We start from the raw sequence: 21283 nt of genomic DNA on the forward strand, positions 1-21283 counted from the left end.
ACATTCCATTGGCCAAAACTTGCTGCTGGTTCCCTGTTACCTACAGGATAAAGCCCAGAGTCTTAGGCTGTCTTCAATTTTGTATTGAAATCAGATTGACTATAATAGAAAAGCATTTTTCAGATGTTTGGCAGCACAGGAAAGAGCTTCGTTGTCCAGCTCTTTAGCTTTCCTCTGGTTATGCTTGCAGTTTTCGAATGGGTCCATCGTTCTGTTTCACACCAACAGGACTTTGCGGATGCAGTCTTCCCAGCCTCCCACCCAGAATGCCTTTTCCCAATCTGCACTTGGAGAATTCCTCATCTCCATGTCCCAGTTCACGTGTCTCCCTTTCTGCAAAGCTCCCCAGCCCAACCAGAACTAATTTTTTTTTCCTTTGGCTATCACTGGACGTAGACTCATCTATCAGGTCACTTCCCACATATCATTACCCTTATCTCTGCACACTTAGGGAGCATTCTACAGGCAAAAACAGTGCCTTGTTCATTCTCAGCTCCCTGGGACCTAAGTACTCAATATTTGTTGAATTAATGAGTGAGAAAGCAAACAAATGACTCAGTGAGTGAATGAATGCATGCATGCATGAATGCATGAATGAATGCTGTGTCCCATTTCAAAGTATGTGCACTTATTAATTTACTCAGACAGGGAATCACCTCCCAAAAGCCATTCTCCCCTTCTTCCTTAGGATCCAAAACCTAAATTTTAAACTGAGAACATTATCATTCACTTCTCAACCTCCCTTGCAGTGAGGGTGTGCCTATGAAACTAAGTTATAGTCCATGATATAGAAGCTGAAATATTGTATGTGACATCTTGAATGGCTTCTTAACAGGAAAAGGACAGCCTTTTTCCATTCCTCCTTCCTGCTGCCTAGAATTTAGATGTAACGGCAGAGCTTTGGCAGCCATCTTGGACCATAAGAATGGAAGGTACACATGGCAGAGCAGAAAAATAGAGGGCATGTGGGTGCCTGACAATTCCCGGAGCTGTCTTAGCAGCCCCCCACTACTTACCTGCAAAATTCTTTTACATGAGCCAATAAATTCTTGTAGGTTCTAGCCACTGTAGTTGAGCCTCTTCTTAATAAGTAAAATGAATTCAAAAGCACATTCAGAGATTCCTGAGTCTTCACTGGTTAAACACATTTTTATCTCAGTGCGATATACATTCACTTTCCTATCAGTGGTTCTGGCATTCTCTACACAGTCGTAAAGAACTGTCGCAAAATGAAATCCTCTCATATCCAGCTCAGTCTTTGCATTGCTGCTACCGTTCCCTCTTTCTACTGAAAACTCGGGGAGGGGGGAGTGGAGTAAAGTTTTACCACTAACATATTACCAGGAGATTCTTAGGAGTGCAGTTACTACTAAACTTTTGGCAACAGGTAGATTCGGTCACCTTTTTTCTGAGCAATGTTAACATTTTACATATGAAACCAAAGTCCTTGAGCATGGCTGCCATCCTCCACTGTTTCTCTAAACTCCTCCCTCTCTCACATAGAGGACAATCCTTTACAGCCCACACTCTCTGCAGACTTAGCACGCATGGAGTTCCTTTGTCTGTGGGCCTCTGCCTACTTACTATATGCCGGTCTCCTCTGGCTGCTCTCCCACTGCAAGGCCTCCCTACTTTCTGCACCAGCCTCGATGCATCCAGCCCTTTAATCACTGACTCTCACTCCCCTTATCAGCACCTGCCCTGTACTAATCCAGTATCGCCGTGGGAAAATTAGGCTTCCAAATAAAGATAATTTCTTCCGCTGCCTATTCTCTCCATGGACAATGGACTGATAGATAAAGGTATAAAATAGGGCAGAGGTCACAGAGTTCATCCAGAGCAGTGATTTTCAGAGTATTTCTATTTTAAGCCTGGAAGTCTTTGTTCGTCTGAAATCTCAGGGGAAGCCAAATATGCAAAGCAGATAAAGTTAGAGCCACTTGAAATGGGAGGGTGATTTGAGAGAACCCAGAGACCTATTTGCTTTCCCTCCCCACCCAGCAGTTTTGGGGACCTCTCAGAACCCCTGGTCTCTACATCTTCTTCCTTTTGCCCAAGTGTGCCACCGCCAGGTGTTTGCACGGATCATCCTCACTCCCCAGTTGAGTCCCTGAACAAATGTCACCTCTCCTGAGAAGCTTTTCCTGCCACTTATCCAAAGTAGCTCCAACCCCAAGTCACAGCCTCCTCTTTCAGGCTGCATCAGTCTTCTGTTAGCCCTGGTCCTCTAAGAAACAGATGTCAAGATGGAAGAAGGAGTGCAAACTTATCAAAGGGAACATCGAGAAAGTAAAGAAGGGGTGTGGGATGGGCTGGCCGGCTGCAGTGAAGGGCTGCGCCTGAGAGAAAGAGAGTGGGGAGCCGGGGTAGACAAGAGAAAGAAATGGTGAGAAGTCTTACACCACGGTACATTTCTAAGAAAACTTGGGCAAGACCATCAGAGAGCATCCAAGGACAAGCGGAGTCCTACATCTATGTCAGTATCTCTACCATGCTCAGTTATTGGTGGGAAGTGGTCCCAGAGAAGCATGGTCCCCATCAAACACAGTGATGGATTTCAGAATATAGTGTCTGAGGCTCTCTCAGTCACTTACACACCCTGCAGTATGAGATCAGAGAGGCCCATTCGTGTGGCTGCCACAATTTTTCTTCATAGCACTCTCACCATCTGACATTACATTTAGTGTTTGTTTATTGTTGTCCCCCAGCTAAAATGTAAACTCTGTGACAATAGAGACATGCCTGGCTTGTTCACCACTGTATCCTCGGCTCCTAGAAAATTTGTGGCAGGTAGAATATGCTCAACAAATATGCATTGGTTGGTTGGATGGATGAATGGATAGATTGGTTGGTTGGGTGGATGGGTGGGTGAATGGATGGATGGAAGTTGGGTGCATGGGTGCACGGGTGGGTGAGTGGATGGATGGATAGATAGATAGATAGATAGGGCCACAAAGGAGGTGTTACATGAAGGGAAAGTATAAATATCTCAAAGCTGTGTTGTTGATCAAAGAAAAAACAAAAAAAAATATCTTTCCATTATGGGTTACCAGGGGAATTGGAAGAACAGAATGATATTGAGGGGGCTTCAAGAATGTTGTTTCCTTGGATAAGAAACAAAATTCAGGGAAGCCATACAGGTGAGGGGAATTCAGCTAAGAGTTTAAGAATATAGGCTAGTTTGTTGGCCATGGGTTGGAATTCATCCGGGCTGAGAGACTTGTATTTATTTCTCTGAAGATAAAGGGAAGCAAACTCATGGACATGAAAAAAATGAAAATGTAATCTAACCTCCTCTCCGTAGAAGACACACACCCCACAAACACTCAGACACTGGGCTTCTCTTGTGTGTGATCATTAATGGCACACGTCCCCCACCACCATAACATTGCTGTTGTATAAGTCACTTTCCTGACTACAGAGGCTCCAAACTCCAAGACTCTGTATCACCTGGGGAGCTAACTCCACTATCTAGATTTCAGTCAAGAAGATCTGAGGAGATCAGGCTTAAGGTGTCAGCATGGATGTGAACATGTGAAAAGTGGAATGGCTTCTCAGTGAGTCAATACTGAAATCTAAAGTGATTTTCCTCCCTTATTGGTAAAAACAAAATAGCACACACTCCATAAAAGAATACCTGATCTTAGTTTACGGGGCTTTCCAAAATACATGTGCTTTCTCTGATATGACAAGTTCAACTGATTTGTGTAACAAACCATAAAATTAAATGTATGTACTCAGGGGACTGGGGCTGCCAAATGGATTCTCCAAAGTAACTCTGCCTTTTTGATTCACTGCACCATTTTTAGCTAAAGCTGGTATAATGCTCTGAACACTTCAATAAAAATGGAATCTACAAACCTCCAAGAAGCTAAGGGCAACCTCCAACTTCTAATAACAGAGTTTAGGCAGCCACTAAGGACCAAGAGAAGTCCACAGGGTTTGATGGATTTGAGTTTATGAAAGCAGCTATCATTTTTGTCCCATTGACTCAGGGATGGGGTCAGACAGGGGCCTAAACGACCACAGCAGGAAATGAGAAGCGGTGGCATGAAGGAGGGGGCTGTAAGCACACACCATCCCTTTCCTTCTGCAAGCAATGCACCACACTTTCCTCTGACATGCACACTGGCTTTGTAGTAACTTTTCATATGGTCCAAATCAACAGTGTGAATAGCACTAGTCACTGAGATGCTATAACATTTGTATCAGATCCTTCGTTCCCATAAATCCCCAGGGGTTACTCATATACAATTCACTGACATATTTCTCACTCCTCAACACTAAAGAACAGACAAGGCTTGGCACACACTGTTTACTGTAGCTCTTAGTGGAAAAAGTTATGAAAAATAACTACTATTTCGATGAACATTTATTGAGTTCTGACCCTGTGCTAGACATCAGGGATACAAAGATGAGTACAGGATCATCCCTCCCCACAAATAACTTACAAAATAGAGGAGACACAAAGGCAACATGATGAACATATATTGAATCATTTAGAATGTATTCACCTGAAAGTAACAGAATATCCCCCCAAATGTGACTTAGGCAACAGGGGGTTCTTTCTGGATCTCATGTATCAAAAAGGGTAAGGGAGAAAGTTCCTAATGTGGTTCTGCAGCATTCCTTCAGGATGGGAGGGATTTGTTTCACTCCTTCTGTGATTCTCTTGACTTTTCCCTCATAGTTGCAAGATGGCTGCTCCAGCTCCAAACCTCACTTCTCACAGAACTACATTCAGTGGCAGAAATGAAAAGGGAGAGTGTTCTCTGCATCACTCTTTTGTTGTCATGGAGGAAATCATTCCCAAGAATCCCTTAGTAGATTTCCTATCCAACCCTTTTAAGTAAGATTGGATCACATCCCAGACCCTACCTACAAGGCAGGCTGGAAAAGAAAATGTCAGGATTTTTTAGCCTTTGTAGGGAGAGGCAAATTCTGCCAGCAAGTCAACAGGAGAAGGACCCATTGTGGGTGAGCAACCAAGAGGGTCTGTCAGGCACAATGACAAAGAAGTCTAAGTCCAACTATGGGAGCATGGAGGAAGCACACCCATCCCACTAAGAGGAGAACCCCTGGAGCTGATAACACCTGACATGAATATGAAAGAATAAATGGAATTTAGCAAGATGAAGATAACGATGACGATAAAAAGGATGGGTGGACCAGGGCTCCAGGCAAAGGAATGACATGAGCAAAAGCACTGAATCCTGAAGGAGCAAGATATCAGCACCAACTTAGCAATACTAGAGCATCTAGCAATAGGACATGAGTCTTAACGAGTGTCAGAGGCTTGGTCACTAAAGCTGCCTGGGTTGCGGGCAGGAGCTTGAACCTGCAATCTAGGCCAGAAATTGCAGATTCCACAGCCAGGGAGGCCAAACCCCACCTCCAGATGTGTTCTCTTTGGCAAGCACATAGTGTCTGCGTTCTGAATACAATGGCTACAGGCAAGGCTCTCACTTTCCCACCGAACCCCTTTCTATTGTCTTCCACCTGGCCTCCTTCCTTCATTTACATTGTCTCCCTGTTCCCTTAAGAATTTTGAGCTTGTCTCCCCTGAGCGGGCTCTGGGGAGCCATCAAAGGATCTTAAATAGGGAAATAGTAGTGCCATTTCTACATCTTATATTAATTCCTCTGAACGCAACAGGGAAGTTGCAGTTACGAGAACCATAGTGGAGATAGGAAGAGAGTAGAAGGTATATTGTTCAGGGTTCTTGGTTGCAAGTGTCAGAAACACAACTCAAACCAGTGTAAATTATTTAAAAGGATATATTAGTTCACACAACTTTTCTTTTTTAAGTAAGCTCTACACACAACGTGAGCCTCGAACTCATGACCCTGAGATCAAGAGTCCCCTGCTCCACCCACTGAGCCAGCCAGGCGCCCCCCCCCCCCATCTTTTTTTCCCCTAAACCAGACAAAATCAAATTTAATAGGTAGGCCAGACAGGGAGTCCACACCAACAAAGAATTCCAAATTCAATGAGGCAATATGAAGCTTAGATGAGCTAAGGAAAAAGAGGAGAAAACTCATTAGCAAGAGAGTCAAGTTTGGAAAAACAAGATTGTTCTGTTATGCAGATGAGTTCCTTGGTAAAGAGTTCCTTGCAGATGAGTTCCTTGGCAATGTTAACGCTTCTCTTCCCACTGCAGGCTGTGTTTTCTGATGTAAATTTAGGCAGTAATGGGAGAAGCAGGACACCTTTCCTGCATCTGCTGGGTTTTTATTACTTTTCACTCGAAATAATCTTCATGCCAAAGTGTCACATTTGTGGGCAGCCTGCCCCGGGCCCCTACAGCTCCCCCATCTGGAACTTCTCTGGAAGTTCCACGTATTAAAAATTGAGCTAGTAAATTGTTCCATCTCATTGAGCAAGTCTTAGAACCGTAAGTCTGTGATTCAAGAAATCAGGTATTAAACGAGAGGTATTTCTTTAGACACAAAAGAAAAACCTTGGTTAGTGATAAGGTCATAATATAAATCAGTCTTTGAGTCCTGAGGATGACTGGTGGAGATTTCTAGATGTTAAGACCAAAGCATCTTCAGGCAGTGAGAGTCAACAGATTTTCCTGGTTTGTAGTTCAAATGTCTGGAGATCTTTGAACGTCCCACACAGCAACAGGCACGAAGACAGCCTACATGTAAGCCGTTGTGGTCCTTTCTCTGAAGTTTACAACCAAGTCATTCATATTCAGTCTGCAGGCCTTCAGGGAAAAGGGCACTTTTAGTTCTCAAATTAATCCAGCTCAAGGGTGGCAGAAAGATAAGAAATGTTAGTTTGGAGAGTGGTAGTCGGGTTCCAGAAGAAATCTGGTCTAATTTGTAACGAACAGTATTAGAATCTAATATTTACTCAGATATGTTATTGAAACTTTTTTTCTTTCTATAATCACCCTCATTTTTACCAAAGATAGCCATATTAATATGTTTTTGCAAGATAAGTCTAGTTTTTAACAACTTGGTCTAATTATATGCATAAGCACAGCAAGAATAGTGATTGGCCATACGAGTTCCTTTAAATCTGCTTTGCTAGAATTTTTCACAAGGAATTTCAAGATTTAACTTTTAAAAGCCTCTCAAAGCTAGAAGCCAAACCAATACTTGCATCAAATACTTGCCAGAGTTTGCCTACTATATCTATAGATTTGGATGAATTCCTCTCTCTTCCAGGTCCCCAACATATCCTGAGGCTCCTGCACCTGCCAGGAAGTGACCTTCTTTACGTACCTGGTAAGGCTGCTGGAAACTGTAAGTAAGGTATCAAGCCAACATCTCCAAGGGGTTCTACTGGCCCTGTAAAGTCAACATTAGTCCCTTACATCTGTCTGGTCATATCTGAGTCTATACATGTCTCAAATAGCACATTCCAGTAAAAGCCTTGATAACATAACCAATGTTTCCAATGGTGTCCTGTTACAAGGAGAACAGATTCTTATTGAACTAATATAATTACGTATATTGCCATAAAAATATAAGGACACTAAATATATATATATATACACGAATGCTCACTGAGGAACACCTGGATGGCTCAGTGGGTTAAGCAACTGACCTCAGCTCAGGTGATGAGTTCAAGCCTGTGGGTTCAAGCCCTGCATCAGGCTCTGTGCTGACAGCTCAGAGCCAGGAGCCTGCTTCCAATTCTGTGTTTCCCTCTCTTTCTGCCCCTCCCCCACTAGTACACTGTCTCTCTCTCAAAATAATAAATAAACCTTTAAAAAATTTACAAAAATACTCACTGAGCTTTTGAATTCTAGAGAATTCAGGTAAGAAGAAGAAAAATGTTTCAATTCTGCTTATAATGGTATAATTTATCAAATTGCTATAGGTCAGTTAAAGAGAAAAGATTTCCTTACATCCACACAAAAAAAGGAAACATTTTAAAAAATCACCAATGTTTCAAACAAAGTCATAACAATTACTATTCCCCTCTTTAGTTTATTCAGTCCCATGTTATTGATTGTTGTTTTGCTTGAATCCAGATTTTTCATTAGTTTTGGAAATTCTTTAAGTCAGTTTTATGATTTTAAGGTTATTAGAAACTGGCACTCAAGAGTTTGTTTTTTTTTTTCTCTAAGTCTCACTGAAGATAAAACACATTTGTAATAGTATCCATGTAAACAGGAAAGTAAAGGACAAGACTTAAAATGGCCACGGTTGGGGCATCTGGGTGGCTCAGCTGGTTCAGTGTCTGACTCTTGATTTTGGCTCAGGTCATGGTCTCACGGTTTTATGGGTCCCAGCCCCGCATCAAGCTCTGCACAGCTCTGCACACTGGCCGCTTGGAGCCTGCTGGGGATTCTCCCTCTCTTCCTCTCTCTCTCTGCCCCTCCCCCACTCTCACTCTCCATGTCTCTCTCAAAATAAATAAATAAACTTCAAAAAAATGGGGCGCCTGGGTGGCGCAGTCGGTTAAGTGTCCGACTTCAGCCAGGTCACGATCTCGCGGTCTGGGAGTTTGAGCCCCGCGTCAGGCTCTGGGCTGATGGCTCAGAGCCTGGAGCCTGTTTCCGATTCTGTGTCTCCCTCTCTCTCTGCCCCTCCCCCGTTCATGCTCTGTCTCTCTCTGTCCCAAAAATAAAAAATAAAAAAAACGTTGAAAAAAAAAATTTTTTTTTAAATGGCCAGGGTTAAAGATTTTTTTTAACTTTTATTTATTTAAGTAATCTTTACACCCAACATGGGTCTCAAACTCATGACCCCAAGATCAAGAGTTACATGCTCTTCCAACTGAGCCAGCTGGTGCCCCAAAGGCTAAAGATTTGATAAGAGTTCATTATGATGCAATTGGCAAAGAAATTTAGTTATTTCTATGGCATACAACACTCAAGATAATAATATATCAGGATATTCAATTTATAGTTTTATACAGTTTTTGGAACACTTATTTTAATTACGTATCTACACAAATATAATCTTCACAGAGATTAGTATCACTTATTTGACAATGCTTCCTATTTAATTTAATGTACCAGATATGTCTAATTTTTCATAAAATCTTTGAAATCTTCCAGGAACTCTGGAACAGCTCAGATTGTGCTCAAAAGATTTTATTCTATAGGAAAGGAAAGAAAATTTCCAAATTTATTCTATGAGGCCAGCATTATCCTGATACCAAAACCAGATAAAGACATCACAAAAAAAAAAAAAAAAAAAAAAAAGAGGGAGAGAGAGAGAACTACGGGCCAGTATTTCTGATGAATATAGATGTAAAAATTCTCCATAAAATACTAGCAAATCATATCCAATAGTACATTAAAAAATCATTCACCACAATCAAGTGGGATTTATTCCTGGGTTGCAAGAGTAGTTCAATATTCACAAATTAATCAGCATGATACATCACCTTAATAAAAGAAAGGATAAGAACCATATGATCATTTCAATAGATGCAGAAAAATAATTTGACAAAGCACAACATCCGTTCATGATAAAAACACTCAACAAAGTAGGCTTAGAGAGAGTATAACTCAACATCATAAAGGCCATATGTGAAAAACTCACAGTTAACATCATCCTAAATGGGGAAAAACTGAGAGCTTTACTTCTAAGGTCAGTAGTAAGACAGGGATGTCCACTCTCACCACTTACATTCAACATAGTAGTGAGAGTCCCAGCCTCAGCAATCAGACAACAAAAAGAAGTACAAGCATCCAAATCAGAAAGAAAGAAGTAAAAACTTTTACTATTTGCAAATGACATGATACTATATATAGAAAACCCAAAAGACTCCACCAAAAAACTGCTAGAAATGATCAACTAATTCAGTAAAGTTTCAGGATACAAAGTCAATGTACAGAAATCTGTTGCATTTCTCTACAGCAATAATGAAACACCAGAAAGAGAAATTAAGAAATCAATCCCATTTACAATTGCACAAAAAACAAGCAGATACATAGGAATAAACCTAACCAAAGAGGTGAAAGACCTGTACTCTGAAAACTATAAAACACTGATGAAACGAATTAAAGAAGACACAAAGAAATGGAAAGACATTCCATGCTCATGGATTGGAAGAACAAATGTTGTCAAAATGTCTACACTACCCAGAATAATCTACACATTTAATGCAATCCCTATCAAAATACCAGCAGCATTTCTCACAGACCCAGAGCAAACAATCCTAAAATTTGTATGGAAGCACAAAAGACCCTAAGTAGTCAAAGTAATTCTGAAAGACAAAAACAAAGCTGGAGGCATCACAATTCAAGTTCAATTACAAAGCTATAGTGTTCAAAACAGTATGGCACCAGCACATAAATAGACACATAGGTCAATAGAACAGAATAGAAACCAGAAATGAACCCACAATTATATGCTCAATTTATCTCCAACAAAGCAGAAAAGGATATCCAATGGGCAAAAGAATGTCTCTTCAACAAATGGTGCTTGGAAAACTGGACAGCAACATGCAAAAGAATGAAAGAAAAATTCAAAACGGATTAAAGACCTAAATGTGAGACATGAAACCATAAAAATCCTAGGAGAGAACATAGGCAGTAACTTTTGTTTTAATTTTTTAAATGTTTACTTTTTTTATTTTGAGAGAGAGAGATTATAGCTGAATAATATTCTATTGTATATATATATATACAACATCTTCTTTATCCATTCATCAATATGTAGACCCTTGGGCTGTTTCCATAATTTGGCTGTTGTAGATAGTACTGCTATAAACATCAGGGTGCATGTATCCTTTGAATTAGGATTTTGTATTCTTTTTTAAAATTTTATTTAAGTAAAGTCTACCCCCAATATGGGCCTTGAACTCATGACCCTGAGATCAAAAGTCACAGGCTCTTCTGACTGAGTCAGCCAGGCACCCCAGGGTAGTTCTATTTTTAACTTTTTGAGGACAGTACATATTGTTTTCCAGAGTGGCTACATCAGTTTGCATTCCCACCAACAGCATAAGAGGGTTCCCCTTTCTCTACATTCTTGCCAATACCTGCTGTTTCTTGGGTTGTTGACTTTAGCCATTCTGACAAGTGTGAGGTGATATCTCATTGTAGTTGTGATTTGCATTTCCCTGAAGATGAATGATGTTGAACATCTTTTCATGTATCTATGGGCCATCTGCATGCCTTGTGCCCATTTTGTAATTGGATTTTTTTTGAGTATCAAGTTTTTCAAGTTTGTTTGCTTTTTTATTATTTGTTTATTTATTTATTTATTTATTTATTTATTTATTTATTTATTTATTTTTAGTAAGCTCCACACCCAATGTGGGGCTTGAACTCATGATTCCAAGATCAAGAGTCACATACTCTATCACTGAGCCAACCAGGCACCACTGAGTTTTATAAGTTCTTTTTACATTTTGGATATGAACCCTTTATCGGATATGTCATTTGCAAATATCTTCTCCCATTCCACAGGTTGCCTTTAAGTTTTGTGGATTGTTTCCTTCACTGTGCAGAAGCTTTTTATTTTGATGTAGTCCCGATAGTTATTTTTGATTTTGTGTCCCTTGCTGCAGGAGACATATCTAGAAAGAAGTTGCTATGGTTGATGTCAAAGAAATTACTGCCTGTAGAGGTGCCTGGGTGACTCAGTCAGTTAAGTGGCCTACTCTTGATCTTGGCTCAGGATATGATCTCAAGGTTTGTAGAACTGAGCCCCATGATAGGCTCTCTGCTGACAATGTGGAGCCTGCTTTGGATTCTCTCTCTCCTTCTCTCTCTGCCCCTCCTCTACTCATGTACTCTCTCTCTCTCTCTCTCTCTCTCTCTCAAAAATAATTAAACATTAAAAAAATTATTTTTAATTTTTTTAATTAAAAAATTTTTTTTAACATTTTATTTTAGAATTTGATTTTGAGAAGTATGTCCAAAAAATCAAAACTTTTGATTAAATAGGATCACAGATTATAAAACAACATGTAATTATGCATTTCACCAAAGTGACAACAAAAGATATCAAAAACAAACACATAAAGTTACATACTTATGAACAAAATATAGTTGGGGTTTTTTTGTTGTTATTGTTCTGTGTTGTTTTTTAAGTGAATCAAAGTCCTGATTAAACACAGGAAATTATTTTGGCAAATCAGATTCCTTGCTTTTTAGGCAGATAACGTTAAAGAAAACAATATTTACAATTTATTATTAAGAACAGATCAATAGTTTTTTTTAAAAAAACTTTTTTCTTTTAACAAAGAGAAAACAAAAATTTTAATTTTTGCACCAGTGTATTTTTTGTATTAAAATTAATTCACTTACTTAAATGTATTCTAATTTTCACCAGTGTAGACCACACACAGAATTCCCTTTTAAAGATTCCTTTCCCAGAAAACTTCTGCAACTTTCCTGTTTATACTCAGTTTGTCCTAAGCTTTTCTTCTTTAAATAACTAGTCTCATTTCACTTTCTTTTCCCTCAACAAAAACATATTCCCATTCCACATATTTTTCCCCAAAACACATATCTTACTTTGCCTGTATGCAGAGTTCTCTTATTTCCAGTGGTCTCAATTTCATTTATTAGAATTTGTCACACTTAGGAACCTTCATTTCTAGTGTAAACTAAATAGTGAATAATTGTGAATCGTTTCTTACACCAGTATTTTTGGTTAGCAAATTTATGAGTATATTTTATAATTTCTAAAAGTATATATTTTCCATAATATAATTTTTTAATAAAGCACAAAGTTTACTAATAGAACTGTATTCATCTTTAGTTTGTGTGCAATAAGGCAAAAAACAGACAAACCTATGTTTAGTACTTAATATTTCATTATTTTATCTTATTTAGAAATGATCTAGCTATTCACACTCAGCTCATCATTTAACTCAGCAAAATGCCAAAATTTCAGGTTACCACCCAAAAGTTTACCTATAAACATTTTAATCTTATTTACGTCTATTTAATCTACTTGTTCTTAACAATTATGTTTAGATTACCCACAAAATTTCATGAGGCATTAGACAAAGTCAACCATTATCCTAATTTTTTTTGACAAATTTGCAACAGAGACAATAAGAACCCATTTGACCTTTGTTAAACATGGGTAAAATAAAAGCCTTACATTTTAATGCATAACTCTAAAGACAATTTTATTTTAATTAAACCAACAGCCTTAAATTGGCTTTGGTACCAAATACTATCCCAGATTCATGTGAACTTGATAAAACATTTGGGTTAGTTTGACTTTTGGAATGCCCGATTCTTACAAGGTCTTGCCTTCAAACCAACTAAATAGAGCTCTTATACAAATGAATTTTAGCAATAGCATCCAGAGGTAGAAAAAATATAACACAGATAGATACACATACAGACGAGATGGATGGAAACACAGACGAGATGCAAATAATCTTCTAGATTTTGTTTTTGCTACTATTTGTGGGAAAGACATTAAAAGCTCAATTTCCAAGTATCTCCCTTTCTCTCTCTCTCTCTCTCTCTCTCTCTCTCTCTCTCTCTCTTTAATGAAAAATGTTTCACCAAAGTTCCTAATCCTTTCTATTTCAAAGAATTGCTCTTAGGCCCTCTAAAAGATGGGGGCAGAAAATTTACATCACCAAGGCAGAGAGAAAGCATCTACACTTTGTCCAAGGTAAAGATTTGGAGCATATCTGTCTAAGAGATGCTAGTGTCTGGCACAAAAGCCATTCTAGAAATTAGTATTTTTTTTTAATGTTTATTCTTTGAGAGAGAAAGAGAAAAGGCACGAGCAGGGGAGGGACAGAGAGAGGGAGACACAGAATCTGAAGCAGGCTCTGGGCTCTGAGCTGTCAGCACAGAGCCCAACGTGGGGCTCCAACTCACGGACTGTGAGATCATGACCTGAGCTGAAGTCGGACGCTCAACCGACTGAGCCACCCAGGCGCCCCGAGTTAGTATTTTTTTTAACTCTTTCCCCCTTTTATTTCTTCAGTTTCAGGTAGTTTTCTTTTTAAAGATGTAAGATTTATAGTTTCATGGCACAGAAAGAGTGCAAAACAGGTTTTGGGTTTGTTTGGTTTTTCCCCAGAGTTTCAGGGTAATTGCGATTTAAAATTCACCTTCCTTTCTCCTACGTACAGGACAATTTTGTTCCAATCTTGATCTTTTTTACAATATCCACAAACATTTAAAAGGAATAGGCAAGTTTGGGGATTGGTAAATAGGTGGGACTTGACTCGTTTCTGTAGTTCCATTTAGGGTCTCATATAGATTTGCAAGACAATGAGTTGTTTTTAATTGCCCAAGGAACTAGATTACAGCCTGAGTATTAAGCGATTGGCCTGTCTTTTTAACAAAACCTGCTTCCCTATATTAGAGAGATTTTTAACTAAAATTGGAATCAAGAGATTTTTGTCTGTATAAAGCATTTCAGTAAGAGCTTTCTAATTCAACCTCGGCTTCTATTAGTCCGTAACACTGGTCTTTTCACAGATCATTTGTAGGAGGGACGAGGAGAAATGGTGGTCCCCTTTTCCTCTGAAGGGAAAGTAGTGAATAAGTCATTAACCTTTTAAATTTCTCTCTGAATTTTGTAGGACATTTTAAAGGTGGAAGTAAAAGGGCTTATAATTTAAAAAGATATCGCCACTATCCAGGAGACACAAATTCCTTGGCACTGGGGGGTGGAAGGGTGTCTAGGATGCACCTGCAAAGGGCATCGCATATGAATGCCCAAAGCTGGCAGAGCCCAATTCTCAATCCCTGGAAGGTAGGAGCCAGTCTCAGATACTTTTGTTAAATTTATTTTCTGGCTTTCAGCATTTATATGAGCAACCTGTACACTTTGAACCTAGAGATTAGAGCTGAGTGCTCCCTGTAAATCTCATAGGGCAGATGAGGCTCTGTAGGCAAATGAGGCCAGATTTTAAGGGAAATTTACATTGGATATGGGCATTTATTTCTGAGTCTTAAGCCTAATTTCTGTCATTTTATCTTGTCAAGGGAGTCCCTAACGCTAGCCATTATACTACTAAGAAAACTGAAAGCTTTCTATAAAGAATATTTTCTTTTAAATACAGCCAATTTAAAGGATCCATCATCTGGCCATTGGCAAGTAGGATCTAACAGCAGCTCAAACCAATAAGGCTTAAAGGGTTTACCAAAGATGTAAGATGCATCCAAAGAGGGCATAGGTGACACAGTTCCACAATCCAAAAGTTCATTCCCAAAATTAGCCTAAGAGAGCAAATATCTTCATTGCACAGATGGTAAGAATGATGTGGTGAAAATGGTGTCTCAGGTCTCACAAAATTGTGAGATGCCTCCAGTCACAGACTTGCTAACCTGTAACACCAGGTAAGCAATACTGGAATGGGACTTTCCAGCACTAACAACCAACAAAAGTTTAGACAACAAAGGTTCCTATGGGCTGGAACCTCTCATGACAAACACCCCTGAGAGCTGGCACAGTTGGACAGAAAGAGAGAGAGAGAGAGAGAGAGAGAGTCAGAGTTGGTTCCCCAGTCTGTTTGGCCACCAAAGTGCACCCCAGTAAGTGCACCCTACAATGGTGGAAAACAAAGAGAATATTCTCATTGGTCACAAAGCCAAGCTCTGAGGATATAGAATGAGACAAAAGGAAAATATATGCATATCAACAGTCTTGGTCAAGCCTGAGTCTCTTGGAACCATGCTACTACCTAAAAGGGATGTGACAGGGGGTTGGAGACTGTGATGTTTTACAGTGTACCTTGATGCATGGAAGTTTTCTTATTTTTCTCTTTTTTTAATGGTATTTTGGGAATTTTAAAATAAGTTTTAAATACTTTTTTTATTTTAAACATAATCTAACCCCCAACATGGGGCTCAAATTCATGACCCTAAGATCAAGAGTTGCATGCTCTACTGAATGAGCCAGTCATGTGCCCCCACAGAAGTTTTCTTGAGGTTGGTAGGTGACCGAGTATCAACCTAATCCATTCCACGACCAATTTATCCTATGACGGGAGTCTTCTTAAAGTGGTGAGCACTCTAACAGCTTTTAAGTGCTTGACCTGTGCCCACCAATTTTGCAGCTTTGGCTTCCAGGATGGCCCTTTGCAATAACCTTTACCTCATGTGCACATCACATGACACAGACAAAAAAATACAAAGACCATATCTGGGAGGAAATGGATCAGTAACCAAAAAGTACTCTACCAAATTTAGCCAAAGAGTCACTAGACCCAAGGAACTAGTTCCACAAATATTTTCTATTGCTAACCTAAATTTTGAAAGAGAGAAAAGGACTCTCACCATTCTTGCTCCTTTGGATTCTGCAGATGGAGATTCTTGAAAGCTAACATGGTGATATGGTACGAAATCTCACCTTCTGCCAGCTACTTGTCAGATGTCCCAAGGATCTCTCAGCTCCAGCAGAGTCCAGGGTAAGTGGTGTCCAGCAAGTTAACATCATCCTGCCAACTCCACCGACTGTCTGGGAGGCAGAACTTCCTCTGTCCTATGGTCCTTCTAGCTAGACTTAGAATCAGGTTGACATGATACAGATTAACAGGCAAAAATCAGGGTTTGACTGGCTCAGTCAGTAAAGCGTGCAACTCTTGATCTTAGAGTTATGAGTTCAAACCCCACACTGGGTGTGGAGCTTACTTAGATTAAAAAAAAGAAGAAGAAGAAAGAAAAGGAAAAAATCTAATTTAATTGGCATTCGTACAGGGAATCCACACAGACATGAAATTACAACTCATACAACTTTAGAGTCAGGATTAATTTAAGCCTCAGATATGGCTAGATCCAGGGGTACCATGATAACAACATGTCTCTCCACTCTGCTTTTCCATGTTCTGACTTTATTCTCAAGCAGGCTCTCCTCCTAGAGAAGGTAGTCTCTCACAGCTCCAGACTAATGTGATACTTAAAGCCAACTGTCTCCAAAAAGAACTTGCTTTCTCCATAATTCTAAAATTCCCAGGAAAGTCTTTAAATGTATCAGATGCTGGCAGGACTCCCTATCTCCTTCATTTTCATGGAGACTGAAAGAAATAGGAAGTTCTTCTAGCATCTGATACATTTATTCTTTCCTGCATTCATTTATTCATTCAACAAATGTTATGAAGCCACTACCTGGCCAGGCACCAGTCTAGGTTCCAGTGATCCAGCAGTGAACAAAACTGACAAACAAAATCATGGGTATTAGGTGCCCCTGATACATGAGTTTGGGCTCTCCTAGGGAATCTGAGCTGTGCACTTGACTCCCAGCTCCTTCTGGGCCCTCAGGCCAGGTGTTCCTGGACAGTGGGCCCCATCTCTGGAAGTTGAGAGGTTAGTCCCCTAAACCTAACAGCTGGCAAATCACTTACCCATTAGCTGAGCAAAGAGAGAGATAATTTCTGTATTATCCCTTCACAAACTTTTTTCTCTTCCTTGTAGAACCCAGAGGAGGTCAGGGAAAAATAAAACTTCCCCCATCCTCAGCTGCCAGTAGTATTCCCAAAATAAGATAAACTTCTCCAGGGGACTCACCTAAAAAACAGTCCAGACTTCTGTGCCCCTGAGAAAAACAATAATGAGTAGCTATTATTCTGGGCTACAGGTGGAAATTAAAGATGGACATTCAGCTTAACGGGGGCCAAGAGTGGGCGGAGAATATGAACTTCAGAGTTCCAATCCTGGTATTCCCACTTAGCAGCTTTGACACCTTGAGCAAGTTACCCTGCCTGAGGAGAAGCCCACCCATTTGCAAATGGCAGTAACAGTAATGATGGCACCTATATCAAAGAGCTGTGCACAGGAGACGCAGTCATTCACTCAAGTGACCACAGGGGCTGAGGGCGGGGTGCGGTGCACTGTCACATCAAAGTTGGGGGCTGCAGCCAAAACAGAAAGACAACGAATGTCACAAAAGCAAACATCCAACGCTGTGAAACAGTATTTACCTAATAGCTCACCCTCCTTCCAAACAGCTCAGCCTGGACAGGAGAAGCAGGAAGAATAAGATTTCTTTGTCTGCTTCAGACATCGAGGTTGGTACAATGTGTACTTAATTCTTCATTCTGGGGCCAATTGGCTTATGTCATATATTTAAAGAAAATCTATCTTTCTCTTAAAAACATAACTTGGTGCAAACATTAGGTCAAAATTTCAGCTAAAGATTGGTTTCCTGCAAAACGTCAAGTAAAGTGTCCTACCATTTATGACAGGACAGCTGTTGCCTCTTTTTCCAAGAAGGAATTAAAGGATCTTATTACCCTAAATGAAAATGACTAAAGCATGATTATTTTCCTTTTAATCTTTTTTTCCCCAGTGGAAATTTACATAAGATGGAGTTGTAATCCGTTCCTTTCATGCCAGCAGTGTGTCAGAAAATCTCTACTCTTGTAGTCCCCGTGGCAGCAACCCTTAACCTGAGCTGAGGCTGCGTTTGCCTCATGGAGTAGAGCTGGCTTTTATCTGGTGAATGCAATCAATGTAGACAAGTGCATTGGATGACTCAAACTGGAGATTATTTCGGGTTTTGAATTCCATGTGTATTTTGGCCCTCTTCTTTGGCTAAATCCACTGAATGAATTCAAGTCTGTTTGTTACTTGATGTTGTGGTGAAATGGCCTGAGAACTCTCCTGACATTAGGAATGCTGGCTTTCATCACTCCATACTGGTGATGGTGCATTTTCCAGTTTTCTAAGAAGGGATGATGCTCCAGACTCACTTCCTGGATCAGTGAGGGCATGCCCTTTGAACCGTTCTCTCAGTGGTGGACCACTCTTTCACAGCTCATCTTTTTGTGATGTTCTGAAAAACACTGATTTGTGGCCACTGAATAGAGTTAACCCCTGGGGGGCGGGGGCATGGGGGGTGGAGGGTCAGCCATTTTAAAGCTGAATGAGCACACCTAAATGGGAATGAGACCCATGATCTGCCCTCAGGAGCAGCAACCAATGGAGTGACCGTGTCCAGCACTTTCAAGTAGAGGTCAGGCTTTTCTAAATGGGAATTTAAAACCTCCACTCGTTTTGTGCTGTGAAGGACCCTGTTTAGAGGATAAACAAATAAACTACAGCGTGGGAGAAAATATTTGCAAGTCACATATCTGATGAATGCCTTGTATGAAAACTATATAAAGGCCTCTCAAAACTCAACACTATAAAAGCAAAGAATCAAATAAGAAAATGGCCCAAACACATGAACAAATATTTCAAAAGAGAGGAGTTACAGATGGCAAGTAAGCACAAGAAAAGCTATTGAACATCAGTAGCCATTAAGAAAACGCAAATTAGGGGCGCCTGGGTGGCGCAGTCGGTTAAGCGTCCGACTTCAGCCAGGTCACGATCTCGCGGTCCGGGAGTTCGAGCCCCGCGTCGGGCTCTGGGCTGATGGCTCAGAGCCTGGAGCCTGTTTCCGATTCTGTGTCTCCCTCTCTCTCTGCCCCTCCCCCGTTCATGCTCTGTCTCTCTCTGTCCCAAAAATAAATAAACGTTGAAAAAAAAAAAATTTAAAAAAAAAAAAAAAAAAAAAAAGAAAACGCAAATTAAAACCACAATTATATATCCCTACACACCTATTCAAATAGCTAAAATAAAAAAAAATAGTGATAGTATCAAAAGCTGGTGAGGACACAGAGAAACTGGATCTCTGAGGCATCGCTAATGGCAACGTAAAATGGTACAACCACTATGGGAAACAGTTTGGCAGTTTCTTATAAAACCAAACATGCGCTTACCGTATAACCCAGTAATCACACTCCTTGGGCATGTATCCCAGAGAAACGAAAACTTATATTCATGCAGAAACATGTACACAAATGTTCATAGCAGCTTTATTTAAACTAGCAAAATACTGAAAACAATTGCAATGTTCTTTTCTGGGTGAGTGGTAGAGCAAACTCTGAGACATGCATAAGGATGGAATACTGCTCAACAAGAAAAGTGAAGTATTGGTACGTGCAACAACCTGAATGATCCTCGAGGGCATTATGCTTAATGAAATAAGTCAGTCTGTAAAAGTTGCATACCTTTTGAAGTATGACTCTACTTCTGTAACATTATAAAAAAATGACCCAAAACCCCCACATGGAAATGGAGAGTAGATTGATGGTTGCCAGGGGAGGGAAAGGATAGGAAAGTGGGAATACAAGAGGTAGCATGAAGGAGTTCTTCCATGGTGACAAAGTGGCTCTGTGTCTTGATTGTGATAGTAGTTATATGAATCTATTCACGAAATACAATTACATAGACACGGACACACACAAATGAATGCAGTCTTCAAAAATGATAAAAACAAGGGCACCTGGGTGGCTAGGTCGGTTAAGTGTCTGACTCTTGATCTCAGCCTAGGTCTTGATCTCAGGGTTGTGAGTTCAAGCCCCATGGTGGGCTCCACCCTGGGCATGAAGCCTAGTTTAAAAAAAATTATAAAATATGCTCGCTTCGGCCGCACATGTACTAAAATTGGAACGATACAGAGAAGATTAGCATGGCCCCTGTGCAAGGATGACACGCAAATTCGTGAAGTGTTCCATATGTTTTAGTACGCAAGTGGTGTAAAGCGTATCAAGGAGGGTTAATAAAATTTGGAGGAATAAGAATCCAGAATGGATTATAACAATGATTACTTTCTTAGCCACAGCTCATAGGGTTTTTGTTCTTTGGTGGTGAGGAATAAAAAATTTATAGCAGACTTTGACATACTCATTATAATTTATAAAACACATTTGTGGCGGGGCGCCTGGGTGGCGCAGTCGGTTAAGCGTCCGACTTCAGCCAGGTCACAATCTCGCGGTCCGTGGGTTCGAGCCCCGCGTCAGGCTCTGGGCTGATGGCTCAGAGCCTGGAGCCTGTTTCCGATTCTGTGTGTCCCTCTCTCTCTGCCCCTCCCCCGTTCATGCTCTGTCTCTCTCTGTCCCAAAAATTAAAAAAAAAAAACAAAAAACCACATTTGTGGCAATGTCATCTTCATAATAAACTATATATAAAATCAAAAAAATTATAAAAACAAAATGAGGTCTGTAGTCTAGTTAACGGTAATATACTAATGTCAATGTCCTGGTTTTGATATCATACTACAGCTTGTTATCACCATTAGGGGAAGCTGGGTGAAGGACATATGTGTGCTATTTTTCGCAACTTCCTATGAGTCTATAGTTATTTCAAAATTAAAAGTTACAAAAAGCCCTCTATATGTCATTTTCATTTATCATTTGCTTAATCATTTACTCATGGTGTTAACTCTAATGATAACCCTCCGTGTCAAAACATAAACAAAACAAAAAACCCAAACCCTCAAATAATCAGCAGATCTCCTTGTTTATTCTCAAAGCATTGCTGGGAGCTGTCCCGAGCCTGCCCGTGATCTTTCTGCGCACTTGTCTTATGCTCCATCTCTGACAGAAGCATTGA

The 21283-nt window shown here is 40.1% G+C and overlaps 1 non-coding gene across 1 annotated transcript; it reads left to right on the forward strand.

Annotated features, from left to right (window-relative positions):
* Positions 1-20307: 20307 nt before the first annotated feature.
* LOC122496163 lies at positions 20308-20412 on the forward strand. Its single transcript, XR_006300702.1, has one exon. It is a non-coding gene; the product is annotated as a U6 spliceosomal RNA (small nuclear RNA).
* Positions 20413-21283: the final 871 nt, after the last annotated feature.

The sequence above is a fragment of the Prionailurus bengalensis genome, chromosome F2 (genome assembly GCF_016509475.1).
Source record: "Prionailurus bengalensis isolate Pbe53 chromosome F2, Fcat_Pben_1.1_paternal_pri, whole genome shotgun sequence".
In the NCBI taxonomy this organism is placed as follows: Eukaryota; Metazoa; Chordata; class Mammalia; order Carnivora; family Felidae; genus Prionailurus; species Prionailurus bengalensis.